This window comes from Sander lucioperca, chromosome 4 (assembly GCF_008315115.2).
Source record: "Sander lucioperca isolate FBNREF2018 chromosome 4, SLUC_FBN_1.2, whole genome shotgun sequence".
In the NCBI taxonomy this organism is placed as follows: Eukaryota; Metazoa; Chordata; class Actinopteri; order Perciformes; family Percidae; genus Sander; species Sander lucioperca.
In genome coordinates this window covers 24,006,752-24,019,702 of record NC_050176.1, presented here as the reverse complement: position 1 = coordinate 24,019,702, position 12,951 = coordinate 24,006,752, and the positions used below count along the sequence as shown (strand labels likewise).

The following is a 12,951-nucleotide window of genomic DNA, read 5'->3' as shown; positions in this document are numbered from 1 at the left end:
TATATATATATATATATATATATTGTTGAGTGTTGCTCTCAATTACTGAATGGGTATTTGTGTTTTCTTTAATGATGGGTAAACTTTATTTGTGATTTAATTTGTGATGAACACCACGAGCCACCTGTCTGTGGGCGTGGTTAATAGAAGTCCACCTGTCTGTGGGCGTGGTTAATAGAAGTCCACCTGTCTGTGGGCGTGGTTAATAGAAGTCCACCTGTCTGTGGGCGTGGTTAATAGAAGTCCACCTGTCTGTGGGCGTGGTTAATAGAAGTCCACCTGTCTGTGGGCGTGGTTAATAGAAGTCCACCTGTCTGTGGGCGTGGTTAATAGAAGTCCACCTGTCTGTGGGCGTGGTTAATAGAAGTCCACCTGTCTGTGGGCGTGGTTAATAGAAGTCCACCTGCACGCAGCTGATTAGAGTCGCAGTGTGTGTGAGTGAGAAGCAGCAGAACGTCTCTCGTCTTTCCTTTTCTCCAAGTTCGGTGCTACAAATTAGGGTTCACAACGAGTAGCCGTTGCTGTAACATGCTGCTCTGCCAACAGGTTATGGGCCCAGAAAAACCCAGAGACAGTTTTAGAGCATGTTCTCACCGGCGTACCGGTGATGATTGGCATGCTGTGAGCACCATGAGCGGACGGGCTGCAGATACGAGCCGACACGGTAGCCGCTGGTCGCGGCTCCTGTTTGATGGAGATGAAAAGAGTTATGAGTTATGGGAGGTGAAATTCTTGGGCCACCTTCGTTTGCAAGGGTTAAAGGACGCTATTTTAACAGAGCCCAGCACTGACGACGCAGATGAGCTGCTAGAAGATGAGAGAAAGAATGCCGAGGCCTACGCTGAACTCATCCAGTTGCTGGTGATGCGTGAGGCCGCCGATGATGGCCGGGCAGCCCTAAAGATTTTAAGAGACTACTATCAAGGTAAAGGAAAGCCACGCATCATAAGCCTCTATACTGAACTGACCTCACTTGTGAAATCAGACGGTGAAAGTGTGACGGAGTACGTGATACGGGCAGAGACCGCGATCACAGCGCTAAGAAATGCCGAAGAACTATTAAGTGACGGACTATTGGTAGCGATGGTTTTGTATTTGTATTTGTATTTATTTATTTATAAAGGACAACACACATTAATCAACATTTCTGTAAATGTGCCAGTGTTAGCCAGCCGGCTAATTTTCAACTATAGTCCTTCGGCCAGATGATTTTAGACCAGAGCAGCAAGAAGCAGCAAGATTTTAGTGCAGGTTAAACTACACAGACAGAAAATCAGCGAGACATTAGTACAGATTAAACTACACAAGCAAGAGTCAACCATACACCATACAGACAGCTAAATCAACAGAGAAGTTTTCTCAGCTTGCCATGCAGAGCCACAGGAAGCATCAAAAACCGCAGCACAGCTACACATCAAACAGTATCCACCTTCAGCATAGGAAGCCATGCAAACATCAGAAGACATAGTAACATAGACCTAACCCATCTCCTAACACCGCTCAACCATGTAAAGCTGTAGCAGCAGTAATAGGATAAGAAATACACAACAGCAGTAATTTTGAAAGGTTTGCCAGAGTCCTTTAAACCATTCGCGATCCATGTCCCACAACGAGATGAGACGATGTCTTTTGCTGAATTTAAGACAAAGTTACGCAGCTACGAGGACACAGAAAAGATGCGCGCCGCAGCAGCAGATGACAACGTGATGAAGGTGTGGCATCAGAGAGCGAGACCCGGCGGTACAGGTGACCGGGGAGCTGAGAGGGCCGCAGCGGACGTGGTGTGCTTCAAATGCGGCCTAAAGGTACACCTTGCCAAAGCCTGCCAGCGTAAACTAGGGTGCAGTCACTGCAAGAGCACCACTCACCGGGACACGACCTGCAGACGGGGAGACTGATGACCAGAACACGGAGTATGCCTTCAGAGTAAGTGAAGGGGCAGCAGGAGTCGACGTGAGGGGCCTGATGGTTGACCGCGGGGCTACCTCGCACATTGTCACAGACCTTGCAAAGTTTAAGAGGTTTGATGACAGGTTCCAGGCCGAGACACACCGCGTGGAGCTGGCGAACGGCACGCGGTGCATGGTGCTTGGCAGAGCGCCGAGGCGATGCAGATGTCTGTCTGATAGACAGCAAAGGAAGACACCTGAATGCAACGCTGAGACAGGCGCTGTATATCCCATCCTTCTCACAAGACATTTTATCTGTGACAGCAGCTACTGCCAGCGGAGCGACCGTGATCTTCAAGAAAGGGAAGGACGTTCTGATCCACAAAGACGGTACCAAATTCCATATTCACCCACACGATAGACTATATTATTTGCACACAATAAATAATAGTGATGACAATGAATGTGATGATCAATGCAAGGGTTGTCATGATATGCAGACATGGCATAAGATACTGGGGCACTGTAATTACGATGACATTCACAAGTTACCAGATGTTGTGGATGGTATGAAAATTAAAAGTTCCAACAAACCTCTACATTGTGAAGTGTGCACTCAGGGGAAGCTCTACCAGACCAGAAATAGAGACCCTGATGTGAGGGCTAAAAGCCTTCTAGAGCTAGTACACACAGACTTGGCAGGGCCAATTCACCCAGAGTCTAGAGATGGGTACAGATATGCACTTTCATTTACTGAGACTCAGTCCTAGCTACAGAGAAGTTTCTAGCTGACACAGCCCCATACGGCAAGGGTGAAATGCATCAGATCTGATAATGGTACTGAATTCACAGGAAAAGGGTACCAGACGTTGCTCATTAAAAATGCGATCAGACATCAAACATCAGCACCTTACTCTCCTCACCAAAATGGGACTGCTGAGCGCAATTGGCGCACACTATTTGACATGGCAAGGTGCATGCTAATCGAAAGTGGTTAGCCAAAACAACTGTGGACTTATGCAGTCCAGACTGCTGCAGTGGTTAGAAATAGGTGTTTTAATAACCGCACAGGGCAGACACCAATCCAAATGATGACAGGAAGACGGCCCAACTTGTCGAGAATGCAAAGTTTTGGATCAGAGTGTTATGTTTACAAACAAGACAAGCGAAAAAAAACTTTCCTGTCAGTAAGAAAGTGCAGAAGCACAGACTGGTAAGGTTTGTAGCCAAGTCAGGTGTAGAACGACAGACACAGACTAGTTTTACACCTGAGGATGATGACTTCATCCAGCACAAGTCCAGAACTCCAGATCATGGTGTTGCAGTAGAACATGAACTTGAAGGGAGCCCCCACCAATCGCAGACAGTTGAGGTCAAGCGTGAGCCTGGGTCTAGCCGATACCCTTCAAGAGAGAGGAGAAGGCCAGACAGATACACAGATTGCAGTGTGTCTAAATGTATGTCTGAGGAGGAGGCTGATCAAGTCCAGAGCAGTGTTGGGCAAGTTACTTCCAAAATGTAATACATTATATAGATTACTAGTTACTGTCATTTGAGAGTAATTAGTTATATTACAATATTACTGTCTCTGAATTGTAATGCGTTACACTACTTTTGCATTACTTTTGAGTTACTTTCACCAAAATAACAGGGGAAGTTTGATTTGGCAGCTAGCTTGTGAATTTCACCACCGGATCAATAAAGTCTCCTCTTTATCCACTTTAATACATCATAGATTATTCATATTTTGTATAATTAATATAAATATGCAAAGTAACTAAATCTATAAAAAAATAGATAAGTAAAACGTATAATAGGCAAGTAGGAGAAAATGAAAATACTCAATTAAAAGTATGACATTGTTGTAAAATGTTTGTTTATAGCACTTGAATAAGAAATTCATGTTGTTTAGGTTAAAACACTCTAAAGGAAATGTTCAATTATAGTGTGATTAAAACTCACTATTTACATTATTTACAGTACTTGATTTACAGCTGGTTTGTGAAAAGGTACACAACCTTATTTAACAGTAATTTAGTTTTACTGCGAATAGTCACAGGAAGTGCTTTTATTTTGAAGTAAGCTACACGGAAGTTGTCTGTTGTGTAGCTACTCTTGCTAGCTTACTGAGATGCAACATGTCCGTCATGCTCAAGTTGTTCACTTTCTTGTTTGTAAAACTGAAACATATTGAACAGTAAATGGTCACAGTAAAAGACAAGCGTTTTTGGTCGTCATTCGAAGCCATTCCACTACAGGCAGAGTTACTCTCCACGGCTGATAAAATGCAATGATATTTACGTGTAGCAAGCCTCAACATTAATTCCCGACATGTTTATATCTGTCAGCCGCTGACGTACCGTCACCTGTTGGGACATACATGCTGACGTACCGTCACCTGTTGGGACATACACGCTGTCCGTACCGTCACCTGTTGGGACATACACGCTGTCCGTACCGTCACCTGTTGGGACATACACGCTGTCCGTACCGTCACCTGTTGGGACATACACGCTGTCCGTACCGTCACCTGTTGGGACATACACGCTGTCCGTACCGTCACCTGTTGGGACATACACGCTGTCCGTACCGTCACCTGTTGGGACATACACGCTGTCCGTACCGTCACCTGTTGGGACATACACGCTGTCCGTACCGTCACCTGTTGGGACATACACGCTGTCCGTACCGTCACCTGTTGGGACATACACGCTGTCCGTACCGTCACCTGTTGGGACATACACGCTGTCCGCACAGTCACCTGTTGGGACATACACGCTGTCCGTACCGTCACCTGTTGGGACATACACGCTGTCCGCACAGTCACCTGTTGGGACATACACGCTGTCCGTACCGTCACCTGTTGGGACATACACGCTGTCCGTACCGTCACCTGTTGGGACATACACGCTGTCCGTACCGTCACCTGTTGGGACATACACGCTGTCCGTACCGTCACCTGTTGGGACATACACGCTGTCCGCACAGTCACCTGTTGGGACATACACGCTGTCCGTACCGTCACCTGTTGGGACATACACGCTGTCCGCACAGTCACCTGTTGGGACATACACGCTGTCCGTACCGTCACCTGTTGGGACATACACGCTGTCCGTCCCGTCACCTGTTGGGACATACACGCTGTCCGTACCGTCACCTGTTGGGACATACACGCTGTCCGCACAGTCACCTGTTGGGACATACACGCTGTCCGTCCCGTCACCTGTTGGGACATACACGCTGTCCGTACCGTCACCTGTTGGGACATACATGCTGTCCGTACCGTCTCTGGTTCTGGTTCTGACCACGGGAACAGAAACAGGACAGCTCACTTCAACGCAGCGTAATAACTCCTGAAAATAATATCCATCTCGCAAATGTATCTGTCTGCAGTCATCTCAACCATCGAATACAGCGACAGGAAAATAATACGGCTTTTTTTTTTTTTTCCTGTGAAGAAATGTGTCGCGGTGTTGGTGAATTCTTAAAAAAAACAACGCACCACTAAATGTTGCGTTAAAATGCGTTGTAACTCGCGTTACTGAGACTGTAACGAGTATAATATTACCGAAATTTAATTAGTAATGCGTTATATTACTGCGTTACAGCAAAAAGGAATACATTACTGTAATTGCGTTACTTTTGTAGCGCGTTACTCCCAACACTGGTCCAGAGTAACATAGATTACCGCTATCGAGTGACGTGTAACATACCTGTTTAATTTACAGAACCTGTAACCTCAGATAAAACAAGTGAGTGGGTCAAAGCAATGGATGAAGAAATGCATTCACTTAGAGAGAACACATTTACCCTGGCCGACTTGCCTGAGGGTAAGAAAGCAGTGGGGGGGTAGATGGGTGTATGCTATTAAACCCAATGTTGATGGATCTGAGAAGTACAAGGCTCGATATGTTGCAAAGGGGTACAGTCAAAAGATAGGTGTGGATTATGAGGAGACATTTTCTCCCACCGCTAACATGACTAGTGTCAGAGTTTTAATGCAGAAAGCAGCACAGGAAAACTTGATTTTACACCAAATGGATGTGAAGACTGCCTATTTAAATGCACCCATTGACTGTGAGATTTACATGGAACGGCCGGAAGGGTACAAGTTAAAATCTCACACAGACCGAGAGTTGGTGTGCAAGTTAGAGAGGTCATTATATGGGCTAAAACAATCGGGCAGAAATTGGAACAAACTGTTACATGAGTATCTAACACAAAACAAGTTTCTACAAAACCAGGCCGACCACTGTGTTTACACAAGGCAAGGAGAACATGAGAAGGTGATAATAGTAATTTGGGTCGATGACTTAATAATTGCAGCAAGCGATGAAAAAGCTGAATGAATGTTACGAAGGACATGCTTACAGCAAGGTTTAAAATGAAGGACTTGGGCAAACTGAGATTCTTTCTGGGCATTGATTTCAACCAGAGCGACGACTGTGTAACACTGTCACAAGCAAAGTATGTTGGGAAAACTGAACTACACAGATGATGCTGCATTGATGAGTGATGTTTCAAGATACAGAGAGGCAGTGGGTAGTCTGATATATTTGACTGTCTGTACAAGACCGGATTTGAGTTTTGTTGTAAGCAAAGTGTCACAGTATTTTACTGAACCTACTACACAGCACTTTGATACAGTTAAACATGCGTTGAGGTATCTAAGAGGCACAAGGGATAAGGAGTTGTGTTACAGGAAATGTGATGAGAACCAGAGGTGTGGACTCGAGTCATGTGACTTGGACTCGAGTCAGACTCGAGTCATGAATTTGATGACTTCAGACTCGACTCGACAAAATGTACAAAGACTTGCAACTCGACTTGGACTTTAACATCAATGACTCGTGACTTCACTTGGACTTGCACCTTTTGACTCGAGAAGACTTGCTACTTCCCGTGAAAACTGGGGAAGAAAATGTTCACACGGCCGCGCCGCTCTCAGTTTATCTGCATCTGTGAAAAAAATGTGCACCACCTGTATGCATGCAGAGAGCACGCGCGCTGCCTGCACGACATCCAATCACTGTAGTCCCACGTTGTTTTGATTCGACAGCATCTAAGCAGGCACACTGCAAGACAACCAATGAAGCACGAGCAACAACGCGCCAGTTGGCAAAATGATGCCGAAGATAGTTTCGTCTGGCTATAAAAATTACGAGGTAGTCGACAAAAAAAGAGTTGCAATTTGCAAAACATGCGGGTCGAAGATTACAGACGGAGCTGCCACAACGTCCAACTTTGTTCGACACCTGAAGTTGCACAAAGAAAGGTAAGTTTTGAACGAATGCTAAGCACCTTATCGGATGTATGTACCGTAACATACTAGCTGCTGCATATTTACTGTCTCAACGAGACAGTAAACGCACGTCTCCCTTGCTGGTTCATGCTTACAAAAATAGGGATTTTTGAACCCTGATTATATGAGGTACATGAGTGTAGCACACTCAGATGGAAAACCTCGCCAACATCATGTCAACGTCCGTTTTAAAGTAACGTTACCATAACACAGTCACAGTAGATCCACCATTAGCCTTCCCTTTTCATATCAGGGGTTGTATTCGCTATAACTACCGCCTCGCTATACATTATCCCGCTTATTACATGGCTACCTACCAAATAAATACTTTGACACAAAATATTGATTTAAAAACGATTGTATTGCTTCCGCTAAACCGAACTGCGTCCATAGCAACGCTCTGTTTTTCATGGCAACGGTCTGTTATCAAGAAATAACAGACCGCATTCTACATTGGAATTCAACCAAGCCATGTAATAAAATAAAATAATAACGATTACAGTAGTAATGTTCAGAGATGCAATAGATTATTATAGTGCAGTTCTTAACTAATGGGAATATTGTTTAGCTTAGTTTTGGTTTAATTTGGTTTACTTTAGTTATTTAATTTATTCAATTATTTTGTTTTGCTATACTTTTCATGCCAACTTGCCATGGCCCCCCTAGCACCCCCTCGCAGCACCCAGGGGTCCCCATCCCCACTTTGAAAACCACTGCTATAAAGCATATGACTTCAGTTTCTTGAGAGAAAGGGCTTTCTTATGACTTTTGAAGCAGTGAAAATATTCTTAATATTGCATACACTGAAACTGAAATGACTTGAAATGACTCGAAACTAAAATGGTAGGACTTTGGACTCGACTTGAGACTTGTTGGCTTTGACTTGTGACTCGACTCGGGACTTGCCTCATCTTTGACTCGACTTGACTCGGGACTCGAGGGCAAAGACTTGAGACTTACTTGTGACTTGCATAACAATGACTTTGTCCCACCTCTGATGAGAACCTGGGTATACAAGCTTACAGCGATGCAAATTGGGCTGGTGATGTTAATGATAGAAGAAGTACAACTGGGTATTGTGTAATCCTGACGAAGAGCGGACCTTTAGTGTCATGGAAGACCAAAAAGCAGCCCACTGTAGCACTGTCTACTTGTGAGGCAGAGTATACTGCTCTGGCTGCAACCATCCAAGAGTGTCTGTACTAGAGCCCTGCGCGGGACTGTTTTCTTCATCCCGCTCCCGGCGAATTTCTGACCATTACCGCCCGCACCCGCAACGTGTGTGTTACACTCCCGCCCGCTCCCGCAATGTGTACGTCCACTCCCGCCCGCACCCGCAAAACTCTGAGAATTTATGCCCGCACAATAATAGAGATGCATTGATGTTATGTCTTCTCCCGTCCCGCATGAGAAAACACGTCATTTTATAGGTTAATAGGGAGAAGATGAAGGCAAAGAAGGCAGGTGCTTGCTGCTGTTAGACGGGGAGGAAGGAGCAGAAGGAGAGGGAGAGAGGGGGAGGAAGGAGCCGAGGATGAGGGAGAGAGGGGGAGGGAGAGAGGAAGAGAGGGGGAGGAAGGAGCCGAGGATGAGGGAGAGAGGAGAGGGAGAGAGGAAGAGAGGGGGAGGAAGGAGCCGAGGATGAGGGAGAGAGGAGAGGGAGAGAGGAAGAGAGGGGGAGGAAGGAGCCGAGGATGAGGGGGAGAGGAGAGGGAGAGAGGAAGAGAGGGGGAGGAAGGAGCCGAGGATGAGGGAGAGAGGAGAGGGGGAGGAAGGAGCAGAAGGAGAGGGAGAGAGGGGGAGGAAGGAGCAGAAGGAGAGGGAGAGAGGGGAAGGAAGGAGCCGAGGATGAGGGAGAGAGGAGAGGGAGAGAGGGGGAGGAAGGAGCCGAGGATGAGGGAGAGAGAGAGAGGGGGAGGAAGGAGCAGAAGGAGAGGGAGAGAGGGGGGGAGGAAGGAGCCGAGGATGAGGGAGAGAGAGAGAGGGGGAGGAAGGAGCAGAAGGAGAGGGAGAGAGGGGGGGAGGAAGGAGCCGAGGATGAGGGAGAGAGAGAGAGGGGGAGGAAGGAGCCGAGGATGAGGGAGAGAGGGGGAGGAAGGAGCCGAGGATGAGGGAGAGAGGGGGAGGAAGGAGCCGAGGATGAGGGAGAGAGGGGGAGGAAGGAGCCGAGGATGAGGGAGGACGGAGCCTTGGCTCGGAGCTCCCCCGTCCTGGGAGGCTCAGACACGCTGGTGTCTGCTCATAGATGGCCTATACAGTATATACTCAGTCAGTATATATGTATATATACTCAGTCAGTATATATGTATATCTATGGTTTCTGCTGGCGTGGGGGGGTTCCAGGCTACATCCCGATCCCACAGTGTTTTTTTTAGCCGCCCGCAGCAAAGTTAAAACCGCCCGCTCCCGCGACATTTGCGTTGGGTCCCGCGGGACCCGGCGGGACCCGGCGGGACCCAATCCCAATGCAGCCCTCTAGTCTGTACCTCACACAACTTCTAGATGGCATTGATAAACATCTGTATGCACTACCCAAGCTGTATGAGGACAATCAAGGCACAATTGCTTTAGCTAAGAATCCTGTCAGTAGACAGAGGTGTAAACATGTGGACATAAAGTACCACTTTATACGGGCCACTGTGAATGATGGGAAGGTATTATTGGAGTATTGTCCAACTGAACAGATGGTGTGATGACCAAACCTGCAACAAAATATAAGTTGGTCAAATTTGCTAAGTTTATGTTTGGAGATAACGAAAAGGAAAATCCTGGAAAGGTGATGATTTTTTTTTTTCCTCCCCCTTTTTTGACTGAATGTAATGTAATATTTCTTCCTTTTTTCTTTTGTAATGTGAGAGCAAGTGGGGGTGTTGAGTGTTGCTCTCAATTACTGAATGGGTATTTGTGTTTTCTTTAATGATGGGTAAACTTTATTTGTGATTTAATTTGTGATGAACACCACGAGCCACCTGTCTGTGGGCGTGGTTAATAGAAGTCCACCTGTCTGTGGGCGTGGTTAATAGAAGTCCACCTGTCTGTGGGCGTGGTTAATAGAAGTCCACCTGTCTGTGGGCGTGGTTAATAGAAGTCCACCTGCATGCAGCTGATTAGAGTCGCAGTGTGTGTGAGTGAGAAGCAGCAGAACGTCTCTCTCTCTCTCTCTATATATATATATATATATATATATATACTGTATATCTATCTATATATATATCTCTCTCCCTCCCTCTCTCTCCCTCCCTCTCTCCCCCTCTCTCTCTCTCCCTCCCTCTCCCCCTCTCCCTTTCTCTCTCTCTCTCTCCCTCCCTCTCTCATTCTCCCTCTCTCTCTCCCTCTCTCCCTCCCTCTCTCTCCCTCCCTCTCTCCCCCTCTCTCCCTCTCTCTCCCTCTCTGTCCCCCTCTCTCTCCCTCTCCCCCTCTCTCTCTCCCTCCCTCTCTCTCCCTCTCTCTCCCTCTCTGTCCCCCTCTCTCTCCCTCTCCCTCCCTCTCCCCCTCTCTCTCTCCCTCTCTCTCCCTCCCTCTCTCCCCCTTTCTCCCTCTCTCCCTCTCTGTCCCCCTCTCTCTCCCTCTCTCATTCTCCCTCTCTCCCTCTCTCTCTCTCTCTCTCTCTCATTCTCCCTCTCCCCCTCTCTCTCTCTCTCCCTCCCTCTCTCATTCTCCCTCTCCCCCTCTCTCTCTCTTTCTCCCTCACTCTCTCATTCTCTCTCCCTCCCTCCCTCCCTCCCTCTCTCCGTGGCCTTTACACCCTGCCAGCTCATTGACGTGGCTAACTGCCCCCTCTGTTTACCTTCCAGCGCGGGTATCCAGGCAACGCGGCGGCCTGGCCTGCACCGTTCGGCGCTCGCTGCTATATTTGGGCCTCTGCTCCGTAACCCTCTTCACCAGATAAAGAGTCAACACGCCACGGTGTTCCTTTCTTGGTGCTTCGCTGCTGGGCAGTCCGCTGATTAATGGCCCAGGAGCCTCTGCCCATCCTCGCCGGCTAATTTTAGAAACTGCAGCTGCTGGGTTTGAGCCGCGGCCGGCGTACACCACACACACACACACACACACACACACACACACACACACACACACACACACCTTCTATTTTCACGGTAAAGAAAAGTCTCGCCTTGCCCAGACCCTCCTCCACTGAGCTGCGGAGGAGGGTCTGGGCTAGTTAGGGCTGCACAATTAATTGCAATTTTATCGAAATCACAATATGGACTATAGTGCAATATCTGGTACGGATCCTTGCAAAAATCCCACTGTAATCTTTTTTAATTTTAATACTTATCAATGAAAATTAGAATAATGCCCAGCCCGGTCTCACGGCAGGTTGTGTAAATGTCACGTTATTTTTAATCTATTGATACGTGTTCACGGGAACGTTTTTCTCGTTTTTTACGTGGTGGGAAGCACAAAAATGTGAAGTAATGTATTTCAATGGGAAGCATATTTCGTGGCCACAGCAGGAAAATGGTAGGGAGTAGAATAAAGTAGAGATGTCCTGATCAGGTGTTTTTGCCCTCGAGTCCGAGTCATTTGATTTCTCTCTCTCCCTCCCTCCCTCTCTGTCCCCCTCTCTGTCCCCCTCTCTCCCTCCCTCTCTCTCCCTCTCTGTCCCCCTCAATGTCCCCCTCTCTCTCTCCCTCTCTGTCCCCCTCTATGTCCCCCTCTCTCTCCCCCTCTCTCTCTCTCTCCCTCTCTGTCCCCCTCTCTCCCTCTCTCCCTCCCTCTCTCTCCCCCTCTCTCTCCCTCTCTGTCCCCCTCTCTCCCTCTCTGTCCCCCTCTCTCTCCCTCTCTCCCTCCCTCTCTCTCCCCCTCTCTCTCCCTCTCTGTCCCCCTCTCTCTCCCTCTCTGTCCCCCTCTCTCTCCCTCCCTCTCTCTCCCTCTCTGTCCCCCTCTCTAACCCCCTCTCTCCCTCTCTCCCTCCCTCTCTCTCCCCCTCTCTCTCCCTCTCTGTCCCCCTCTCTCTCCCTCCCTCTCTCTCCCTCTCTGTCCCCCTCTCTCTCCCTCTGTCCCCCTCTCCCTCCCTTTCTGTCCCCCTCTCTCCCTCTCTGTCCCCCTCTCCCTCCCTCCCTCTCTGTCCCTCTCTCTCCCTCTCTGTCCCCCTCTCCCTCCCTCTCTCTCCCCCTCTCTCTCCCCCTCTCCCTCCCTCTCTGTCCCCCTCTCTCTCCCTCTCTGTCCCCCTCTCTCTCCCCCTCTCTCCCTCTCTTGATACCGAGTCCCGATCCGATACTTCTATAATATATAAAAAAAGAATAAAGAGAGAAAAAACAGATCCAGGATGTTCCTTATTTTTTATTTAATTCACCTTATTTTAACATTCAACAACTCTGTTGTTACATATCTCACAGTTTGCTACGGCAACGTTGTTGTCATCACCTTTATAATCCCTCCAGACCGCAGACATACTCGCGCTTTCCGCTTCAAGCTGCGTCCGTGTTCTACTTTGCCGGCATTTAACCAATAGCGTCTCTGCATCAAAGTGATGTCATGCCGCACGCGTTGCTGTTTCTGTGTGGAGTCAAAAGGGTCTAACTCTGTGCCACCGCATAACTATAGATGTGTTAAAAAATAATGAGAATATATATACATATATATCCGAGTCCTGATCGGGAGGTAACGTCCGATTCCAATCGAGTCTGAAACCACGTGATCGGGCCCGATTTCCGATCACGTGGTCAGATCTGGACATCCCTAGTAGCCTATAAAGAGCCGAAAATCCGCATAGGGAGGGTGGTCGGGGGGGTGGATGGGTCAAACATCACAGGA

The 12,951-nt window shown here is 47.8% G+C and overlaps 1 protein-coding gene and 1 long non-coding RNA gene across 2 annotated transcripts in view; both read left to right on the top strand.

Moving 5' to 3' along the window:
* Positions 1–12,951, top strand: part of LOC116048446 (VPS10 domain-containing receptor SorCS3-like) — a 1,378,075-nt gene that overhangs the window by 671,843 nt on the left and 693,281 nt on the right. The window lies entirely within an intron of this gene.
* Positions 1,919–11,484, top strand: LOC116059802. The gene is made up of 3 exons (XR_004107375.2): positions 1,919–1,930; positions 5,633–5,641; positions 11,407–11,484. It is a non-coding gene; the product is annotated as an uncharacterized LOC116059802 (long non-coding RNA).